Source organism: Anser anser (genome assembly GCF_964211835.1).
Source record: "Anser anser genome assembly, chromosome: 18".
In the NCBI taxonomy this organism is placed as follows: domain Eukaryota; kingdom Metazoa; phylum Chordata; class Aves; order Anseriformes; family Anatidae; genus Anser; species Anser anser.
The window spans coordinates 7,854,211-7,874,801 of NC_139739.1; the positions used below are offsets into that span (position 1 = coordinate 7,854,211).

A 20,591-nucleotide genomic window follows, 5' to 3' on the forward strand; every position below is an offset into this window, starting at 1 on the left:
ACCCCTGGAGCCTCAGCTCCAGCCCTGTCTCACGGTCAGGCCTCTCCAGCTTGCCTTCCCGGCAGCCCAGGAGGCCCTGAGCCCAGCTACCTGCCGGCTCCTCCCGGAGCTCGCGGGGCTCGCGTTTCCCCTTGCTCCACGCCTCCTCCGAAGCGCAGCTGAGCAAGCGGCGTTCCCACAAACCTGCATTTGTGCGAGGGCCGTTTCGGTGGCTCGGGCTCCAGTGAAAGCCTCGGAGCCTCTCTCTCCCCCAGCTGTCAAGGAAACTCGAGGAGGCATTCAAATGAGAGACACATGGATGTTTATAATTCACAGTTTTGCCATTGTTGTCACCAGAGATTTGTTCTTCCTGCTTGGTGAGGGGAAAAAAGGAAGGATAAAATTGGTACCATAACATGGCCAGACATAACTTGTTTGAAAGATGGGCCTCCAATTATTTACTTAAGGAAATAGTGGGAGATTTATTAATAACCTCTGGCGACTTAAATAGCTCTAGTGATTTCCATGTGTGACCTGAGGCCTCAGCCTTCCTGGCTGATTAGACACGAAACTCAGCTAAAGAGCTGACCTGCTTGGTTTCAAGTGCTCTGCTGGGTAACTCCCAGATGTGCGGCCGAGGAAAAACAACGTCTGTCAGAGCCATTACGGAGCGCTGCGCTACAACAGATTTAATCTTACCTCTGATTTCAGAGGAAGCGGTGCGGTAGGAGGGCTGAAGCCGTAATGAACTCCTAACACAAAAAACTATTCTCTCCCATGCTTCTGAGAGCGAGCGCAAGTCCTCATCTATCACTGCCTGCGCCAGCCAGTCTCCACCGCTGTTTGTGGATATGTCACTTGCAAAAAAAAGTTTTTTTTTTATTTTTAAATAAAATCCAGAATGCTGTACTTTTCTCTGGCCACTGCAGCATGCGTACCAGTATTTCCTGGGGCTGGTATCCATATTGCCGCTGGATGGTTTTGCCAGATGTTGCCTATATGAGATAGCTGGTGACCCTGAAATATCTCCTAGGCTTTACGTCACCGCAACAGGATCTGCTCCGTCTCTTTGTTTCTGTCTTAATAGAAGCTGCCATCGGTTCGAAACAAAACCTTTCTTAAAAGTCACCAAAGAACCCTCTTCCTGTCTTCCCATTGCCTCTCAATAAATAGGAGAAAAGTGTACTGCCAGGGGATAAGAAACAAAATTTGGAAGTGGGGAACGCCGTCGCTGCCTGGACTTTTCTGGGGTCACCGCACTGATTTCGGATACTTTTGAGCTCAGTGTGGGTAACTTGTCATAGTTAGTCAGCGTGTTGCCGACTGATGGGCATGAGAAGAAATGTTAATGCTGTCACGTAAGGAATTTTCATGGGACTAAAAGACAAAAAGCAAATTAGGGAAAGACAACAGGAGCAGAAAAGGCTAGAATTGCAGTGCATTAGCATAGCCTAGCTCTGATTGAAATTAAGGAGGTGTTTAGTTACCAAATGGCTTCTGGTATCTGACCTGAAAACAACTAAGTCTGATGCTACAAATTGAATAAAATAACACTGAAAATAATTTAGATCTACTTAAAGAACTTGATGCTTTGCTAGCATTCGTCTTGATGTCTGCATCCAAAATGGCACCAAAGCTGAGGTCCTGCACATGCCTTCTTTTAATTTCTTAAAGCTCACCACTAATAGAAACTGAAAGAAACAAATGTTTGTGATGTCTATAGGTGGTAGTTTTAAAAAGGAAAATAGAGGCTTGTGTACTTCAGTGTGATTTATAAAGAAACCTAGAGGCTGAGTGGGGAAGTCAGGGAGTTTGTTTGTTCTGTAAATCTTTGTGATTTTCTGCTAGACATCCAGCCGTGCGTTGTCCAGCAGGCTCTTAGGGACCTGAGGAATTCATGAAATCACACATCCACAAGGGATCATCAGATGGAAAGCTTGAGAGGAGAAAATATTTCTATTTAACCTATTTTTAGTGTTCTGTCTGCTGTTGGTAGTGATAGTTTTATTAAGGTTCAAGAGCTTACAGCACACATCTCCAAAGCTTATGACATAGGACCACGGACAAACCAGGCTTTCTGCTGTGAAGCCTCTTATGTTAGAAGAAGGGGTAAAAAAAATCTCGTTAGGTATATATACATATTGTTTTAAAAACATTTTGGAAGTTTTTTGTACAACTCAAGGTAATGAGAAAGGTACAAATGAACATTAAACCATTGAACTTAAATTATGCAAAACCCAGCATGGACATCTTTCTTTCTTTTTAAATCAGGTTAATATAGATTTATCTTGATCTTGATTTAGATTTAGCCAGACTCATATCAAATTTGATTTGAAACAACCAATGTAAGTTTGCCCGGCATTAGCAAACTTGGTTTTGTATTAAAAAAAAAAAAATCCACTGGAAATTTGTGCATAGGCAGGATGTTATGGTGAATTAGGCTAACTAATTAGAGGTCTCTGGCTAACAGTTAACCAAGGATTTTTGTTTGTGATGTTTTCCTTACGTCTTGTGACAAACTTACACAGGTTAATTCCAAATCTGTGTCATGCTCTATAATTGAGCTACCAGGCTAAGGAACTTGATGCAGAACGTGTGCTATTTTGGGGCTCATAGAATAGGAAATTTAAGCTACATCTGGGTGCTTGTGATCTGGGACTCGGTTGCGTCTAGTAAGTAGATTTGCCCCACGTCATCAAATGTCGTGAGTCTCAGAAAACGTTTTGTCTTTCAGGGGAAGGAGGAGGTATAGTTTTTTAAATGAGGTCTTTCTCTCTGCCTTACCACAGCCTTTGGGGGATGAGGGAATGCATTTAGATCACATTTTTAAGCTTCACAGTGCTAGAAATTTATCATTTTCTGTTTCATCGAACACAAAGATTCTCACAGAATTACCCTTAGAGATGGGCTTCAAGAAAAGCACCAACAATCATAAGACTTAAGAATTGCACTGTAAATAAGTCTGAGAAGGAGCTCTGGAGCTCAGAGTTATGTCCCTGTAAGTCTGCGCTCTACTGAGGCAAACTCCTCCCGCATAAAATGCTGCAATAATTCTACTTTTGCAAGACAGTTGGACACGGTGTTGTTTAAATTACTTGAAGGAATATGAGTCAAGTAACTCTGCTGAATATGTTCAGCTGTTTCATCAAAATTTGATTGAAAGAACAAAACAATAGTAGTACAGCTGCATTATACCAATAGGAATAAACAATTTATTCTGTTATGTTTAATATTTTGTTTGGATCTCCTTAAATAGGGGTGGCAAGAAGTGTGAGATACTTTGTTTGTCATTGAAATGATTACTCAGGCTTGTTTCTCATTGAAAATCATGGAAAACTTTTCAAGATGTGAAAAAGCAGCACGTTACTGAATTCCCTGCTTTGCAACAAATTTTAGAGCTTTGTTTGGATTCAAACGGTTCAGAGAGCATAGGAAGTACCTCTGGGGTCAGTCTGTCTAGCACAGAAATCCCTGCTCCAGCAGTGGTCAACAGGAGATGCTCAGGAAAGTCTGTAAGAGGCAGGATTGTGCGGGGCGAGCCTCTCCCCGCTCTTATCCTCCCTGCGTCTGGCAATCGGCAGCTTAGGAACTTCCTGAGCCAGAGGTCGGATCCAGACCATTGTGTTTAATTGCCACTGGTGGACTTATCCCCCGTGAATTTGTCTAATCTTTTTTGAACTCATTTATATTTTTGGCCTCTGCAACATCCTGTGGTAGTGAATTCCACAATTTAATGACATGTCATGTGGAAAAACTGCTTCCTTGTGCTTGCTGTAAAAAGTTTACAGGTTTCATTCAGCAAAACTGATTTCAGTTCAAGCTAAGCATCGAAATGAAGTACTTCTCTGAACTGAGGGCCTGATTCAAAGCTCGCTGAAGTCAGGAGGAAACTCTGCATTATTTTTTTTTGCAGAATTAAAAGTATTTTTAGTCTCCAGACTTGTTTTATGCTAGCAACATATTTTTCTGTCACTCAGGCAAATTATGTGAAAGAATTTGGTCATACCACTCAGAGGATGGATTTGTGGCTCTTGCAGTTAATTCAGTTTGCTGTTATTGATGGTGTTAGTAGTAAAAACCCGCTAATACTCAGCCTAGGAGCAGAGTGATAGCCAACATATGGCGCTACGTGGAGTCCATGAGTTTCCTCAAAATTTCACTGATAGCAAAAAGCATTTGTGCTGGAAGTAGGCTCATGTTCTTTGCAGCAGAGTATGTTTTGCTTTGTATTGACCACCCCAGACAAGCACATTGCATTGGCTCGCTCCCATTCTTGGTGACTTCAAGAGTTCAGTCAACCAAGAATTGGCCCAAGAACTTCGGGGCTGGAGAGGGAGGAGATCTGGAGGCTGTCGTAGAGAAAGGAGTGCACTTCTGTGTCCTCCATGTCATCTTCGAGGAAAAGCCAGGCAGGGGAAGCACAAAGAATAATCAAACTAATGCAGCGACCTGAAGTCAAGGCAGGACCACGGCCTGGTGGGAACGGCCCGAGGCTCCCTGAGATCTCCGCTGATCCTGCAGGTGTGTTAACGCGGGCACCAAAAGCTAAGCACCAAAATCCATTCCTGAGTTTTCAGTTTGTCTTGATTTCCAGAGCTCCTTATCTGGTATTGACTTAGGTATCTAATGACCCAATTCATCAAGTAGTTTAAGCATGTAGCTAATTTTAATCAAGTGCGTAATCCCACGTTTAGTTGGGCACACGTGGAAGTATCGTGCTGAATGAAAAACTGCGTATAAAGCCCAATTTAAGGCAAACCCCTGCTTGAGTATGTTCCCTTTGTTCTTTGTGAGAAAAAGGAGTATTTTAGTAAGGAGACATTTCCAGGGCAGCCAGCAGAGCCTGAGTGCAGAGCCAGAAAGCGGCAGGTGAGCGCTTCCCCTCCAAGCGCCGTCGGTGCCGCACGGTGGCTGAGCCCCCGCCGAGCTCCTCCTCATCTACTGACCCTCGCCTCCCTGACATCCATTCCCCTCACCTAACAATGACAAATGGAGTTATAATATTGGTTGTTGAACCATAAGCTGTAGATAAATGTGCTTCTGAGAACCACCATTAAGTCCCTAAATGGATTATATATATTTGGTTTAGAAACCTAATATTTAATATTAGTGTACTCTCCAGCGGTTGGCTTTATTTCTCTTGATAATCTATTCCCACTCCATTTCCTTTTAGATTTCTAACCTCATTAAACCTTTCATATCACAGTTATTTTCTGTTCTAAACAAAATTAAAGACACACCATCCCCAGGTTTTAAGAGTCTAATTTTACTCCCGAACTGGAGAAAACACAGAGATAAACATTCTTTTCAGTGATGAATTTTAAAACCGCTTTACGAGTCAGCTGGAATTGCTAACCATATTGAGGATTGTAAAAGTCTGTGAAAGGCAGCATAATAAATGATGCTTGAAATGGCATTTGTTGTATGGGAGTTCAGATGCTTACATGGTATCTTTCCCTTCTTGGTTTTGTGTAAAATGTGAGGATGTATTTCACGTTGTACAGTACCTTAAGAATTTATAACGTTTCATTTCTGGTCTGATTGTCTGCAAAGAATCTCAGTTACCAGCAGGGGTTCCTTAAATTCACATGGCCAGGAGAAAGCGCTATCTGTGTAATACTCTGCTCCCAGTGTGCACATTAAACTGGTTTTTCTTGATCGAGGACACATTTCTTCCTTATCATCAGGCACTTCGGCACATTGCTTGTTCTGATATATATATAAGTATTGCACTCAGCCTTACTAGACATGTTAAAATTGTGTTTGACCATTCTTCTTGTTACACAATGCCATGGCCTCTACAGTGGCTGGTTTAAGGAAAAATGCAATATGTGTGGTGTTGAAAAGCAATTTGCAGGCTAGAAGGAGCTTGAAATTATATCCCACATTTGTCCAGATCCATGTATCTTTCCCATGTTTTCCTGTAGGGCCCATGTTATTTCTGCTAATTATCGAGTATCTTTGTCATTAAATCGGGACTACGCACTTTGTAGCCTGTCTGCTGCTTCTCCTTCCCCTTCCTCCAGAGCCGTGTGGCTGCGTTACGGTGTCACATCGGTGGTGACATTGCCATCACAGCTGACGGTGACCTCATAAAGGACAGGACCACGACCTGAGCACAGGGCTGGGCTGCGGGCAGGCAGAACGGGCTTCCGCAGGGAGAAAACTCGTCAGCGACGGCACAGCACCCGTTTTGCAGGTTAAGGGAAATCTTTCTGTGAAGTAGCTAAATACAATCCTGCTGCCTTCTTTTAACTGGGAATCTCTGTTGGCAGCCTTATGTATGTGGTGGCTGCAGCAGTAGTTTGCACAGTTTTTGTTACTTCTAATTTCAGGTCCAAGACCTGTAGTTTGAACAAGCTGTGCATCCTAAAAAAACTGAGGTTCCCTTCACCTTGCTGCAGGGGAGATGCTGTTATCTTCCATCCCTCTGCTGCAGGCTTGAGACAGGGGCAGGGAGCCCAGGACACTTCGGTTGCACATCAATAGCCAGAATTACCTCCAGCGGTTCCTGGCTCCCTGTCCTTTGCTCATCTGTTAGTCTATAAGGTGAGAGCTAACGTTTTAGGGATTTAAAATCAAGAGACAGGGGTCTCAGCAATTTGCCGAAGCTCTCACCATGCCACAGGAGCAGGCCCTGTGACAATAGGCATTTGTTTGACAAGGGAAAAATGATAGTGAAAATTGGCTGAGCAGTTTCTGATCACTGAAGTCCCTGCTGATAGCTTTGTGCTACTCTTGTTCAAATTCGCAGTCAGAAACAGCATGGTGCTAATCGCTGAGAAGTTCTGGGAGAAGGCTGGTCAGCAGGGTGCTTACATGAAGAGTGATGTGCTGAAATGATAGGGAAATAGGTCTTTATCCTGACCTTTTTCCTCTCCCTTCCAATTGTGTGGAGCAGTTAACGATGACCAGAAGCTTCCCTGGCAAGCTGTGGCTAGCAGTTTTGCTAATTTACATTTCTTTCCAAGGGTTCAGCATCATTGTCTTTAATAGGATGCTCTTGTTAAGGACTTGGTTGTGGGTGTTTATGACGTCCCCACATTTATGTTCTCCTTCTGTTTTCTTTCACCATACACGAGGACAATGTCCTTGAGTGCACTGTGTTGCAAGAGGATGCATTATTACGGGTCTATTTTAAGCCGGTTTCCATCAGGTTTATTACACCCTGTGAATTCATCACATTTCTGCTCACCTGCGTTAGCTGCGTGTGACAGCGTTACCGTCCTCCTTGCAGAGGGCAGGAGCGGGTGGCGGAGCTGCTCTGTTTCAGGTTCTAATGGCTGCTTATTTCAGACAGTTTTATCTTCACCCACCCATAGCAATCACCTCCATTACATCCATTCTGGACTCCGCCACCGAACAAATCGATGCGCCCCTGACAGTCGGAGATTGCGCGAGTGCATGGGAATCCTGAGGAATCAATCGCACCCAGGTGCATCTGAGGGGATTAGTGGTTTTCCCCGGGGAGAAGCAGCTGGCGATATTGGCCCCTGACTCAGCAGCTTCCTTCCAATTTCCCATTTCAGAAATAGAGCAGCAGGCTCTAAATCTTCCGTGCCTGAGCGCAGAGTGGAGAGCCCAATGCAAAGTTACATTTCACTTGGTACTGACAGATGGAAAGCCGTAATAATGTCCCTTTCTGCCCGATGAGCGATGGGTTCCCACGGCGCAATACAGATCTGGAGCGTGGCTGCAGAGGCGCAGGCGATGCCAGGAGCTGGCTGCTCCTGGGAGAGCCGCTCTCCTCTGTGGACACCACGCTTTCGGGGGGGTCTGGGGGCTGCTGCAGAGGGGGCGCCCACCACAGCGCCTGGGGGACGATGATCGGTGTACGCAGGTAGAAATCAGTTCTTGTGTTCGAACTGCACCAGTACCAAATTGACACCAGGCTCATCAGTTTGGGGTTCTTTGCTCTGAATTAGAGCAATTTAAAACAGGCATTGTTTAAAGCCTAGGTGGGATAGTTGCAACCCGTTTCATAGCGGGTTTGTCTCAGATTGTCTGCAAATCCTTTTTTGTACCCCAAAAATGCTGCGGATTGAAGCAGGCAATGGGAGTGAAAGCCTTTAAGGTAATGTGTCTAGGATAGATTTTGTGTTGTTAGGAGGTCGGGGTGAGCAAGCCTGCTTCTACTCCATTGCACAGGTGAAGGAGACAACGGGGTTTTAGATGCAGGGTTGGTACTTGCCACAAATATTAAATTTACTCATAGGAGTTTAGATGGCGCAACCGAATAAATCATCAAGATGGAAGAGGCAGATCCTTAGGACCATAAAATAGTGATAATCCTATACTGTAATGTTAATGAGCCTGAGTTTCTCAGGCTTGCCATATGCAACCTCCCTGTTGGCTTTAGTAGACACCACCATATGTGTAGAGGTCCAGATTCCAGCATTTTTCCATTTCCCCCGATGGAAGAGACTCCTTTGTGCAGAGAAAATCTGCGAGTTTGCCTGTAGGTCAAAATAAAAAATAAAAAAAATCCATCAAAGGAGCAAGTTTCCTTCCCTTTGAGCTCACTGGTGCTCTCAGAAGCTCCTCTCATTTACATCCAACATGCCAAGTCAACTCGCGGTGCTCCTGCCTCTCAGTGTGCCGTAGACACTCAGCATGCCTCGGACTGACTCCGCGAGTTGGGAGCAGATGTTGGCTCCGTGACAGGTCTGTGTCAGCAGCGTGTTTTGATAAGAGCAGACTATTCCCAGCTGGTTTCTGAAGAGTTTTTCTCTTTTCCTCTCTTTCCTCCTCTTGCTTTGAGCCCCTCTCCATCAGCCTCAGAGCACACATTCCGAAAAGATGTGCCCAGCTCTTTTCTTGATGCTGTTTAATTTGTTGCATCGCTCGTGTTTCAAGGCTTTTTTAAAACGTTGGCCTTCACACAGTTGGGAATCCCCCAAATTCAACTTTTCCTTCACTAACTAATTTCCACGGAAGGAAGGTCTGCGTTTCTTCCCGTCTGGAAAGAGCGCGGAGAGATGCAATCCCTGCTTAATGTAGCTCTGCCACCAGAAACCCAATAAAAAGCCAGATTTAACCCAGTTAGCTACATCCATGCCGGGAGCTCTCGGCCACCAGCCCAGGGCTGAGCTTTGGTATCGCTCACCTGGCCGTGCTGGGGGAGATGGGCACGGCTGCGCCCAGGGAGCGTCTGCGGTGGGGATCACGTCCAAACGGGAAGGTGTTCTCTGCCGGGAGCCCACAGCGTGGCTGTCTATCAGTGTCTTACTGGCCTCCAAGTAAAGGCAGAAGAGGAGGAAGCTTGTGATGTCTCCCTAGATTAAATGTGGGAACTGAAGTTCACCCACCTCTCTTATCTTCCATCAGATTCAGTGCTAGATTAGTGTTAGGAGACTGCTAAATGGCTTGGGATAATTTTTTATTCCACCTCCGCCTTCATACATCTGCTTACCTGGTTAGTTGTGGTTGAAAAATCCTGCAATCCCTTGTTTTAAATATATATGACATTTCTGCAGCCTTGTCAGCAGGGCAGGAGCTCTCTCCGGGCCCACGTTCGGCGAGGATGCTTCAGAAACAGATCAACTGCGACCCTCCCCCAGCCAGCTTCCAGATGAGTTAATGAAGCAGTGTGTGGCTGCGAACTGGTTACTTGACCTCTTCACACCGTAAATCCAGCCACCTAGAAAACTGGGGAGAAAGCAGAACCCGTGGACTTGCAGACAAGCCGTGTCTGCCGTGTCCTCCTGGGGAACTGGCAGCCTGCAGGAGCCGCCCTGGCACAAGTCGTTAGCGCTCCTTCCTCGCCAGGAGCCTGTACGACCTGGTTGTTTGCTCGCCTGCTTTCTCCTCCGGCCTTGAACTCCCTCCAGCAGTTTCCAGGCAAACAGCAGGTTTGGGGACCGTGCTGTAATGGGAAACCTCCGTTTCCCTTTTAACCAGGTCTTCAACCCTGCAAAACAATCAGCCCTTCCCTTCCCGTGGAGAGGCCGCGGTATCTAATCAGGTTTCACTCCTTTGTTGTATCTATTGATCCTCGGCACTGTAAGATGCAAATTGCCATGCCTGACAGGATTCAGGGTGTTTTATCATCAATGGAGAGTAATTATCCTTGGCTGCACCAATATTGGATTGTTAAGCCCCAGGATAATGCACAAGGTAAAGACATTTAGAAGGCAGTCCACCTTGGGGATTTGTGTAAATGTGATGGATAGAGTGAGAGGAGGATAGCTGAATTACAGCCCGCAGGGACCGGCAGCTGCATGGGGGGGTAGCCCTGATAATCCTTGCAGCAGAGATAGCGCTGCATTTGGTATTGAGACACAAAGTGCATCCAAAGCTGTAAGTTTTTCTTTCTGTTTAATCCTTGTAATGTGTATATGCTGAAGAAGAAAACATATGCAAGATCTTGAATGGATTCTGTGCGTTTGCAAGACTAGCCAAGTGACTTCTTCTGTTCGTTCATTTATCTAGCCATAATTCAGGCTTTTCTTGTGAGCATATTTCAGAGGCACGAGGGTTTTGGGTGCTTATTTCTTTGTCTGTGGATTCCAGTTCAATACTAAGAGCAGAATTATAAATGAATAAGTAGCAGCTACTTTTCTTTTTTGAACGTATCTGGTTAACCATTGCATATTCTGCTGGATAAAGCAGTTAAGCTGCCTTAGCTGTGGGGAGAAAACGTGTCAACAGAGATGCCATGTTAGCTGCCTAATCCTCGACTGATAACAGCAAACCTGAAAGTAGACTCACGGAAGAAAATCTCTTTCTCCAGAGTTATCCCTATGAGCTGGGTCTTATACCTGTCACTTCCTTCTTTAAATCAGCCCATTTCTGCAGTTGCAAAATAAACAAGACAGAGATAGAAAAAGGAGTGTTGGCGCCTGAGAACTCCTGCCGTGATTAATGTTGAAGGTAGCTTCCAAAGACCATCAGGCTCCAGGTATGACACTAAACTTGCAAGCTGCAAGTTTCTATTAACATTTTTTAGTGTTTTTAGTTGCAGTTCCCTTGTCAAGCATTTCCTTGTGTTTGACCAAGGCCATGGCTAAGATCAGCCAACTTGCTTGGCATGCAAAGCATGCTTTGCTCTCGTTGAAGCTTCTAAGGACACTGAGGAGTAAATGCCAACAACTGCAGTAAACAGTCCGTGCTTTACCAGCACTGTGCCAGACCTTGCGGCTACGTGCAGCTTCGTGCTGGCAGCGGTGCCCTGTGCTGCCTCGGAGGTGTTCAGGGCCCTGTGCTCCACGGGCATTTTCCTGACAGCCTTCACGAGCATCCCGGGCTGCTTCATCTCACACGTTATTACCAACGTGTGCAGCAAGCTCCATACCTCCAAACAAGCAGGAGAGGGTTTTGCTCCACAGTCAATTTTAACCGCAGTTTTGAAATTGGAGAAAATTGAGAAAGATTAAGAAAATTGTCTCACATACCCACGCTGTTTGTCATGTTTTAAAAAGGGAGTGAGGCTCGCAGAGCTTTGCGTTGCCAAGTCCCAAACACACCGCGTGGGGAGGCGAGTCCGGTGGAAGCCGTGTAAGGGGAGGAATCCGTGCTGTTCCCTTTCTTCTGCCTGTCAAAACAACCCCCCGGCAGCCAGGAGGAGCGCCTGTCGATGAAGAAAAGCAATCAGCAGGAGCTGCTGCTAGGTTTGGCTTCTCCCCCTGCCCTCGGCTGCAGGGGCAGCCCACGGCGTTAGGGTGCCCTCCAGGGCCGAACGCGCAGCCGGGGAGGTGGCTCCTGCCCTGTGGGTCGCAATCCTGTTGTCGGCTCCCACTTCACCCCATGTTTTCCCCACGAGGATGCAGATCCCAAAGCCCTGCCCGGGACAGGCATGTGTTCCTTCACTCGAGCCCGTTGGACATGGGTGGCCTCAAGTAGAAGCATTCACCGATTTCACTGCGTGCCCAATGGGTTTCTGCCCATGCTGCAAGGGAACGATGGACCTGCTCCAAGCTGCCGGATCCATGGCTGATTTCAGGAAGTGCCCAAGCACGTAGGACTTTGTCTTTGGGGCAATATGGCACGTTCTCTCCTCCCCACAGTCCCTCCTTTTTTCCAAGCAGCAGCTCAAACCCATGCGGTTCTGCAAGGGAAATTAGCCGTGTCCCTCAGAACTCCCTGGGCTCCAGAGAAGCAGGTTTCTGGCTGGGTCAGAGGCTTCCTCTGCTGTGCTAATCCACGGCTCTCGGTGAGGACACAGAAGTAGGCCCACACTGAGGTTTCCAAAGATGATCCAAAGACAAAATTCCAGACACAACAATCCTGGAATTTGGGGGACTCAAGCTCTAGACCCCCAGGGTCTGAATATTCATCTGCAGGGCCTGAATCTTAATTAGAGCAAGGCAAAACCCACGTGAGCGGAGTGTTTCAGCCCTTGGATGGGAGGAGGCTCTGGCCCAGAACCACAGCTCACAGCTGAGCCCTCTCGCGTCCCGTGGCATTGAACTATAGCGCAAAGAGCGCGTAACGCCGCTGCTGGTACGGACCTTCTGGGTGCAGCACACGGGAGTGGGGAATCACGAATACCGCATGGCATGTGTGTTAAAATAAAAACATGCGTGCACGCATGGCTGTATTTGCTGTCTTCCACACGAAAGTAGTTGTTTTTTTTTTATTGGGAAAATTGTTAGATTTGATGGCGGTATGTAATTAGTAGTTTGCCAGCAATAATTACAGGGCTGTGCTCCAGAATAAATGATGTAGCATTCCTGTGCATATAATATGGTATACCACAAAATAGGAGTTGGAAAATTGCAACATTGCTGGATCATCATATATCTGACATGTTGAAGGGGTTTCTTTTGCTCTGATAGTTTATGAAAAATTGTAAGTATGGTGCACTGTGAACCAAAAGACTTTCTTTGTTAAATTAACCACAATTGCAACCACAAATTATGGCTTCACAAACTATAGATTTAAGACTGACTTTTCATAAATAGAGTTTCTTTGTGTTTTAACAAAACATACATAAAAGAATGGAGCTGTACAATGATGCCAAAGTAGCACTTTCAAAATCATCAGCCCATTCAAGCCTTTGGAATACAATCATAATATTTGTTTAAAGTTTAATAGCCAGAAAGGGAATTTACAGAAAACCCATGAGCTTAAGACAGTTCTGATAAAATTTCAGAGTGCCTTAATGAAATAACATCAAGATAGTGACCTTAAAAAGACAGGTTTGTATACATTTGAAACATCTGTTGTCATTTCAATAAATACATTAGTCACTAAATGACTAGTATCTAAGGTTCTGCAAAATGAAACGTGACAGAAGTATCCTTACATGGATTTTTTTTTATACCTATATAGCGTGTCCATACTTGTGAAGGACCCAAATCTTTCAAAGTAGGAATTATGCTAGTTACTACCAAAGGTAAATTTGCCCAAAAAGAGTTTTCTCCAATACTGGATGATTGCCACAGACTTCTCCAAGTTTTAAAATATCCTACAGATTATTGGCATGCTCATTTCAATTTTGAAAGGCATACTTTTGGCAGCACTAAACTAAGGAGGGCCATGTGTTAACATCCTGGTTTAGCAATATGTATTCCCACATGCTAAGCCCTCGTACAAATGCAGTTTTTATTGCTGTTGACTTCAAACAAAGATGCTTTGACATCTAAAGTTGTATATGTTACAGATGCGATGCCTAACCATACTCATGCTGTATATTTTAGGATGAGCTGGCTGTGGTCCCAATTATACAGTCAAGTATAAACACTCCTAGGATACAGGCCCCCATACGGAGAGTCACTTAGCTTTGTTGTGCTGTGTAGTACTGCACTGTAACATCTTGCGTGGCTGATATTTTGTACTCCGGCTCATTTGCACGTTGTTGCTTAACATAATATATAAATAACATATAGGAGCAGGCAGCATCACTCGTCTCCTGACTTTGAACGTGGAACAAGTATCTTCGATGCATGGCTTTGTTGCTCCTGATCCCCAGCCCGAGTCTCCTGTCCAGGTTAGCAGGCTCTCCACTTCTCTTGTGATATTTTCTCATCGTAAGCTAACAGAGAGAAGGGGGATAATAACCTAGTTAGGAAGCATTTCTAAAAAAGTGTATTTATTGGCCAAAGTCTTTTGTGCGGTGGGTGGCCCTTGGCTGTTCAGCTTCACAGCAATAGGTTCGTTTTCTGGGAAAAACCTTTGAAAGTTGTGTGAATCTCTCTTCTTCTGCCACCATCCTCAGAAGGAAACCAGCATTCTGTTGGTCTTCTGCACCCATCCTCACTGGAAAACCAAGCCGGTAAGGGCCAGCTGGGGCTATTTTCTTCTGCCTTCATACAAGCTCCGGGTTTTGTCCTGGCGGCTCCAACAGCTGGGTGCTTGGGCTCGGAGGCAGTAGCGCACCCACTCCCACAGGGATCCATTCACTGCCTGTTTGGTTTAGACCTCACCATCAGCAGAAAAACAAAAACGGACCAAAAGCCTCACCACTCCTCCCATTTCATCCAGGAGCAGGCGGGCAGGCGCAGCAGCAGCCCCTCACCTCCCAGCAGCGTCCTCCTCATGCCTGTTTGCAGGCTGCTCGCAGAAGGGCATGCAGGGCACCGGTTCGTGGGGACCTGGGGGCCCCTGTGCTGGTGACCACAGCTGGCAGGAGACCAAAACGCAGATCTTGCCCTGTGGCATGTAAGCATAGGGCTGAAACATCCATGGACAGGTCTCCTCGTGCTCGTGCTCTTCAGAGGTAACCAGGTTTGCGCTTTAGGTTTTCACTCCTGGAGCCGCCGGTGTGTGCAGGAGTTCTTGTAAAAATAATAATTAGGTGTAAATATTTTGCATCTAATTCGAAAGGTTACTTCAAAGAAGCGTTTCTTCATATGGCTGGGGATCTTTTCTTCTGTTGAAATACACATTCATGAGTGAAGTGCTGCAATTACAAGGATGTTTAGAGAATCACAAAGGTATTTATTCTTGTCCTGGCTAGTTTATAGTAGCAAAATTGCAAGTGGAAAGGCTAAGAAAATGTATTCTAAAAACAAATGTGTAATTGTTTTGTTGAGAGTTAGAGTCAACAGTGTTTATTCATGAGGCTTCGCTGCCCCAGGCGAGAGCAATCAGACTGGAGGTACCACCTCCTGTATCCTTGTTCTCTTTAATTGGAGCCATAGCCTTGGATGCCCTGAGGCGAAGGGCCGGCTCTAACTGTATTCTGTTCGCTTTATGAACATTTGAAAGCGCAGTGGAAAAAAACATTCTTTTGTTTAGACGGTTTCAGGCTTTCCCTCCCTTTTCTGCTTAGCGAGTGAAAATTGTATGTCAAAATTAAGCTCTCGAGCTGCTATAGATTTGGCGAGTAACGCGATACCCCGGCAGCCACGTCGTCGCACGGCGTGCGTCCGTTTTCGGGCCCGGGAGAGGAGCTGGGGGCGGCCGGGGAGCAGAGGGATGCCGAGCTGATGCCGAGCTGCAGCCGAGCTCCTGCTCCGCGCGCCGGGACCCTCGGCAGCGGCAGCTCCAGGTGCCTCGCAGGCAGGCTGCCGCCCTGCGCTCCCCCGCCGCGCTCCCTTCTCCCGGCACGCGCATTCTTTTAAAGCAAATCCGAGCATATTTTAACAGTTTCACTGCAAATTCCCGTGCCGCTTCCCTTCTATTTTTAGGGCCTGGTGAGGGTACCTAGCGCATTTACCAGCCTAGAGACAGATTCAATAAAAGATTCAATAAAACTTCTCTCCAGCTTCCTCCCAGCAGAAGCCCAGGTGGGGGCACGCAGAGCAGGAGGCGGCTGGCATCTCTTATTGAATCTAGCCCTGAGTTTATCCTAGCTCTTCCTGAGTGTTTTTCTACTCTCTCCCCTGTAAAACCCTGATTTCCTCATGACATCTTTATGCAACACCACGGCTAAGTGCTTTCTCCTTCCATTGTGAGGGCTGCTAGTCGCGAAATGCTTGAAGCTTTTAGCTCCGAAAGGAGAAGCGTGGTCTGGCGCTGGGTGGGGGAAGAGCCCTCCGTGCAATCGCACGCGCTGGCTGCGCCTGGTCCAGTCCTGTCTCAGGGGAGGGTTTCCACGTGGGGCAGATGCCGCTCGCCCAGCCGGTGGCTGTGACGCTGCAGCCCGGAGTCAGAGCCAGGGGAAGCCAACAGCCCCAGCGAGCACCTGGAAGAGATCAGGCAGGCTCGGCCTGCAGTCCCTCGTCTGCTCCGGGCCGGCTGCACGCAAGGTGTTTGTGGTCAGCGTCTCCACATGAGGAGAAAACAAAAGTGCTCCCCATCCGGGCTTCGTTTTCACGTCGTGCCACTGGGATGCCTGGCCCTGCTCTGGGAGGAAAGTTTAAGCATGCACAGCTGGCGTGCGTCGCCTTGGTTTGTACATCCCCAATTTCTCAGCTGCCATCCAGAGCCGAGAAATTCCCCACATAAACCTCCGGGATGGCACCTTGCGTGCACCCCGTGGCCACCGGCCCCTGCCTCTTTGCAGGGCTGCCACTGATGCAGCTTTGCATTTCTTCCGGCCGCTTCAAGGCACCTTTGGTTTACCAAGTTCACTTTCCTAGGCTCTCACGCCAGTTGTATCTCCCCGGCAGCAAATACCAAGGCTTCAAAAGGCGTCTGTTTATTCACTTATTTCATGCGGCTGGCGAGGTTGAAGAGCTATCCCTGGATGATATTGATTCTAGCGAGGAGTATGTCATAGCTCTGGAGACTTTATCTAAATAATCACATGCTTACACACGTGCTTTTCAGAGTGCCGTTTTCAGATTGGAGTTATTAGATTTCAACTTCTGGACTTCTTAGGAAAACACCTCCCCCGAACCGGGGCTCACTGCCCCGTATCCAGGGCTGTGCGGCCGCCTGGGTGAGCGGCCGATTCCCACCGAGCCGGGGGGTGCTGCGCGCAGGGACAGCGGGGTCCGGGGCTTTCTCACCAGGAATATTTGTTTAAATGCAGCAAGTCCTTTCTCCAGCGTCGTCTTCGCAAAATGTGGAGGGGTGAGCCTTTTGATGTTTGTATTTACAGTGTTTTCACATCTGGATGTCATTTGTGACACAGCCTCTCCTCCTTTTTCTATCCCCGTGTCTTCCTGTAAAATCCGTTCTGAACATACGAGCTCATGTGGCTTTAATGTGTAGTAGTCGGCCAATGTATTTAGCAGGCCTGTAGCAGGCCAATAAAGAGGTACCTTGGGTCATGCTGTGCACTCTTGTAAATTTATCCCGAATTAACCCTGACTGGCATCCAGCTCCCCCGCTGCAGATACACATGTGCGCTCCCTCCAGCCGGTTCACGAGAAGCGGTGCCGTAAATCCACGAACCCCGGTGACCCGGGCTCTGTGCCGAGGGCTTGGGGACGCCCGTGCTGCAGGGCCCGGCGAGCCGTGGCGGTGGCCGGCCCGTCTCCCACAGGGAGCCCGGCGCTGTGCTGCCGTGGAAGGGCAGCTCCATCCCCGCGTGCTCGCACAGAAATCCTCCGGGTGTTGCAAGAGGTGGCGTTCTCCCGGGACATACGGCCTCCGGTGCAAATCCCGCGTGGGGCTCTCGGTCCGCGAAAGCGGCTTGAACATCCTCGTCCAACAGGTTTCTTCGGGGCTTGCGTTAACTCGGCTCCCTCCTTTAAAATGCAAACGCGGGCATGGCAGAGCAGGCTCCCTCACTGCCTTTACGTGCGGAGGAGCGCAGGGGAAGGCGATCAGTCAGAGCAGAGCAGCCGGCGCGTCGCTGCAGTCCTGCAGTCAGCCAGGATGCAGAAGGAAAAACACACCCATCAATTCCTAAATGTCAGCAGAGATCCCCTGGAAATTATTTATTGCGTCTGCTGTCGTATTTAATGATTTAACAATATACTAATAATCATAATATATTAACTTTGTGTAGTGATATACCAATCAATATAAAATAATGAACACGTCGAATGGGTTTAATAGTATACAGATGTTTACTGCCTTTCTCCCTGAAGATTTTCAGATAATTTCTCAAGGCCAGATGAAACCCGCGCTCGGTCGCTGCCTTTCCCCTCCCTACCTGTGAGGCAGTTGCGGCGCGGGGGCCCTGCGGGCTGCGGGGTTGGCGGAGCGGTGCTGAGCGGTGCGGGGCGGTGCTGAGCGGTGCGGGGCAGTGCAGGGGCCCCAGCGCATCGCGGGCTCATGGGGGGCAGTGAGCGGCTGCGCAGGGGCTGCCCCCGTCCCCATGAATCACGTTTACTGCGGCGGGGACTAACCAGGCGTGTCAGGCAGCCGGGACTGCCGGCCCCCCTGGCCATTGATTAACCATTTATTAAAGCCGCCATGAATCACTCCGCCGGTAATTATACTTTAAATGTACCTACTAACAACTGTTTTGCAACGCCGAGGTTAATCACGATTGAGCGTTTCCTCCGCTTTCCTCTTCTCCCGCTGCCTCCAGCCAAATCCCCCCGAGTGCTGCTCGGGGACACGCAGCGCTGCGCCCTGAGAGATCGAGGGAGGGATCGAGACTCGCACGGCAGCCTGGCGGGGAAGGATGCACACGCACACACATGCACTGTGCACATGTGTGTGCAGACGGCGTGAATGCACACCCCGTGCACACTCAGGCCATGTGCATGCACACACCCGCATGCAGAGAGCACGCACCCGGTGTGCCAGATGCACCCTGAGGCTGCGGATGCCCAGAACTGGTGGTGTGCAGGCACACACGCAGACCATGCACACACACAAATGCAGACCATGCACACACATGTACAGACCATGCACACACACATGCAGACAATGCACAGACGTTCACAGACCATGCACACACACGTGCAAACCATGCGTGTATATGTGCAGGCCACGTGCAGACCATGCATGCACATGCACACGCGTGCAGACCATGCACACACACAGACCATGCACAGACCATGCACACTCAGACCATGCACACACACACACACACAGAGACCATGCACACACAGACCATGCACAAGCACACAGACCGTGCACACACAGACACAGACCATGCACAAGCACACAGACCATGCACACACAGACCATGCACAAGCACACAGACCATGCACAGACACACACACACACACAGACCATGCACACACAGACACGCACAGACCATGCACAGACACACACATGCACACTCACACACACAGACCATGCACACACACACACAGACCATGCACACACACGCACAGCTCCCGCTCTCCCTGCCCGAAGCGCACCACGACGCCCTCTCGGCACACACGCACGTGCACGCGCACACCTGCGCGCACCCACCCGCGGCGCGCGCTCTCCAGCCGGGGCGGGGCGGGGCGGGCGGGCACGCGCGAGCGGAGCGGAGCCTCGCGGAGCCTCGCCTCGCCTCACCGCTCCGTGCCGCTCCGCTCCGTGCCGCGCCGCTCGGCGTCTCGGCGCTGGATTGGCGGGGCCTGGCGGCGGGCCGGGCCGGGCCGGGCCGGGCGGGGCGGGGCGGGGCGGGGCGGGGCGGGGCGGGCGGAGCAGTGTCCGCCGAGCGCCCGAGGAGCGGCACCGCCGCCGCCGTGCGGAGCCGAGCGGGGGCTTGGGCGCGGGGCGGGTCGGCTCGGGGCGGTCCTGCCCGGCCGCGGCTGAGGAGCGATGGCGGCCGCCGGGCCCTGAGCCGCGGGGAGCGCCGCTGCGAGACCCCATGGGGCCGGGGCTGGCCGCGGGGCCGCTCGTGTCGGGTGCGTGGGCTCTCCTCCCTCGTCGGACGCCGGCCGGAGCCGCCTGGGTCGCTTCTGTGCTGCTGGTGCTGCGTGCTTGGCCGGGGTTTTAGCCCTTTTTTGGGGTGATTTTGGGGGGTTTTTGGTGTGGTGGTTTTTTTTTTTTGTGTCGTCGTTTCTTCTGCTTCTTCCCCGCCGCGCTCCGCGCCCGCGGGTGATGGCCCCGTAGCGGCGTCTGCCCGGGGCGAAGGAGCCGCAAACTTTGAGCCGCGAATAAAAAGGGAAAAACAAAGAAAAGGAAAGGAAAAAAAAATAAAAAAAGGAAAAGGAAAAAAAAGGAGAAAAAAAAGGAAGAAAAAGAGGGGAAAAGAGAAGAAAATAAAAGCCCAGGAGCGGAGCTGCCCGCAGCCCCCAGCGAACAAAAGCCCCCGGAGGATTGCGGCGGAGGAGCCCGGCGGGACCCCCGGGGCAGCTCCGGGCCGGGCTCCGCCTCGTGCCGCTGCCGCCGGGGGGGCCCCGGGGCTCGCCATGGTGTGCGCGGCGCGGTGAGTACCGGGGGTCGGCGGCGTCCGGGGCGGGGGGGTCCGGGCTCGGCGCCCCCCGGGCTCGGCCCCGCGGTTTGGTGCCGGAGCCGCGCGGCTTTGCGGTCGGGCGGCAGGAGGAGCGCGGTGCGGTGGTTGGGTGCGCGCGGTTTGTGTCTGTCTGGCTGTCTGGCTGGGGGTTTCAGCCCCCCCCCCCTTTTTGTCTGTTTCGGGGCCGCGGTTTGATTTTCCGGCCGCCGCTGCCTTTTTTTCGGGGGCCCCTCCTCGGGTTTAGGGGGGGGGCAAATTAAAAAAAAAAAATCAAAAAGCGGTAGCAGCGAGGAGCCGCCGGGATGCAGCCAGCTTTTCCCCCCTGTCCACGCATTCCTCCGGTGCAGCCGCATCCCTCCTTCCCCGCTCCCGGCAGGGAAAAGCCCCCCCGCGGCCAGCCGGCCGCCTGCAGCCCCCCCGGGCTCCCGGGGGGGTCCCGGTGCTGCGGGGAGCCGTGCCGTCCGCCCCGGGCAGCGGGGGCGGC

At 49.6% G+C, this 20,591-nt stretch overlaps 1 protein-coding gene and 1 long non-coding RNA gene across 26 annotated transcripts in view; one reads left to right on the plus strand and one right to left on the minus strand.

Annotated features, from left to right (window-relative positions):
- The window catches only part of LOC310883515, a 64,028-nt gene extending 44,731 nt beyond the window's left edge, over positions 1–19,297 (minus strand). Inside the window, exon 1 of the long non-coding RNA XR_014573577.1 lies at positions 12–19,297. This is a non-coding gene — a long non-coding RNA (uncharacterized lncRNA). The remainder of the gene's footprint in view (positions 1–11) is intronic.
- Positions 1–20,591, plus strand: part of FBRSL1 (fibrosin like 1) — a 519,147-nt gene that overhangs the window by 392,894 nt on the left and 105,662 nt on the right. The gene's annotated exons all lie outside the window — the stretch shown is intronic.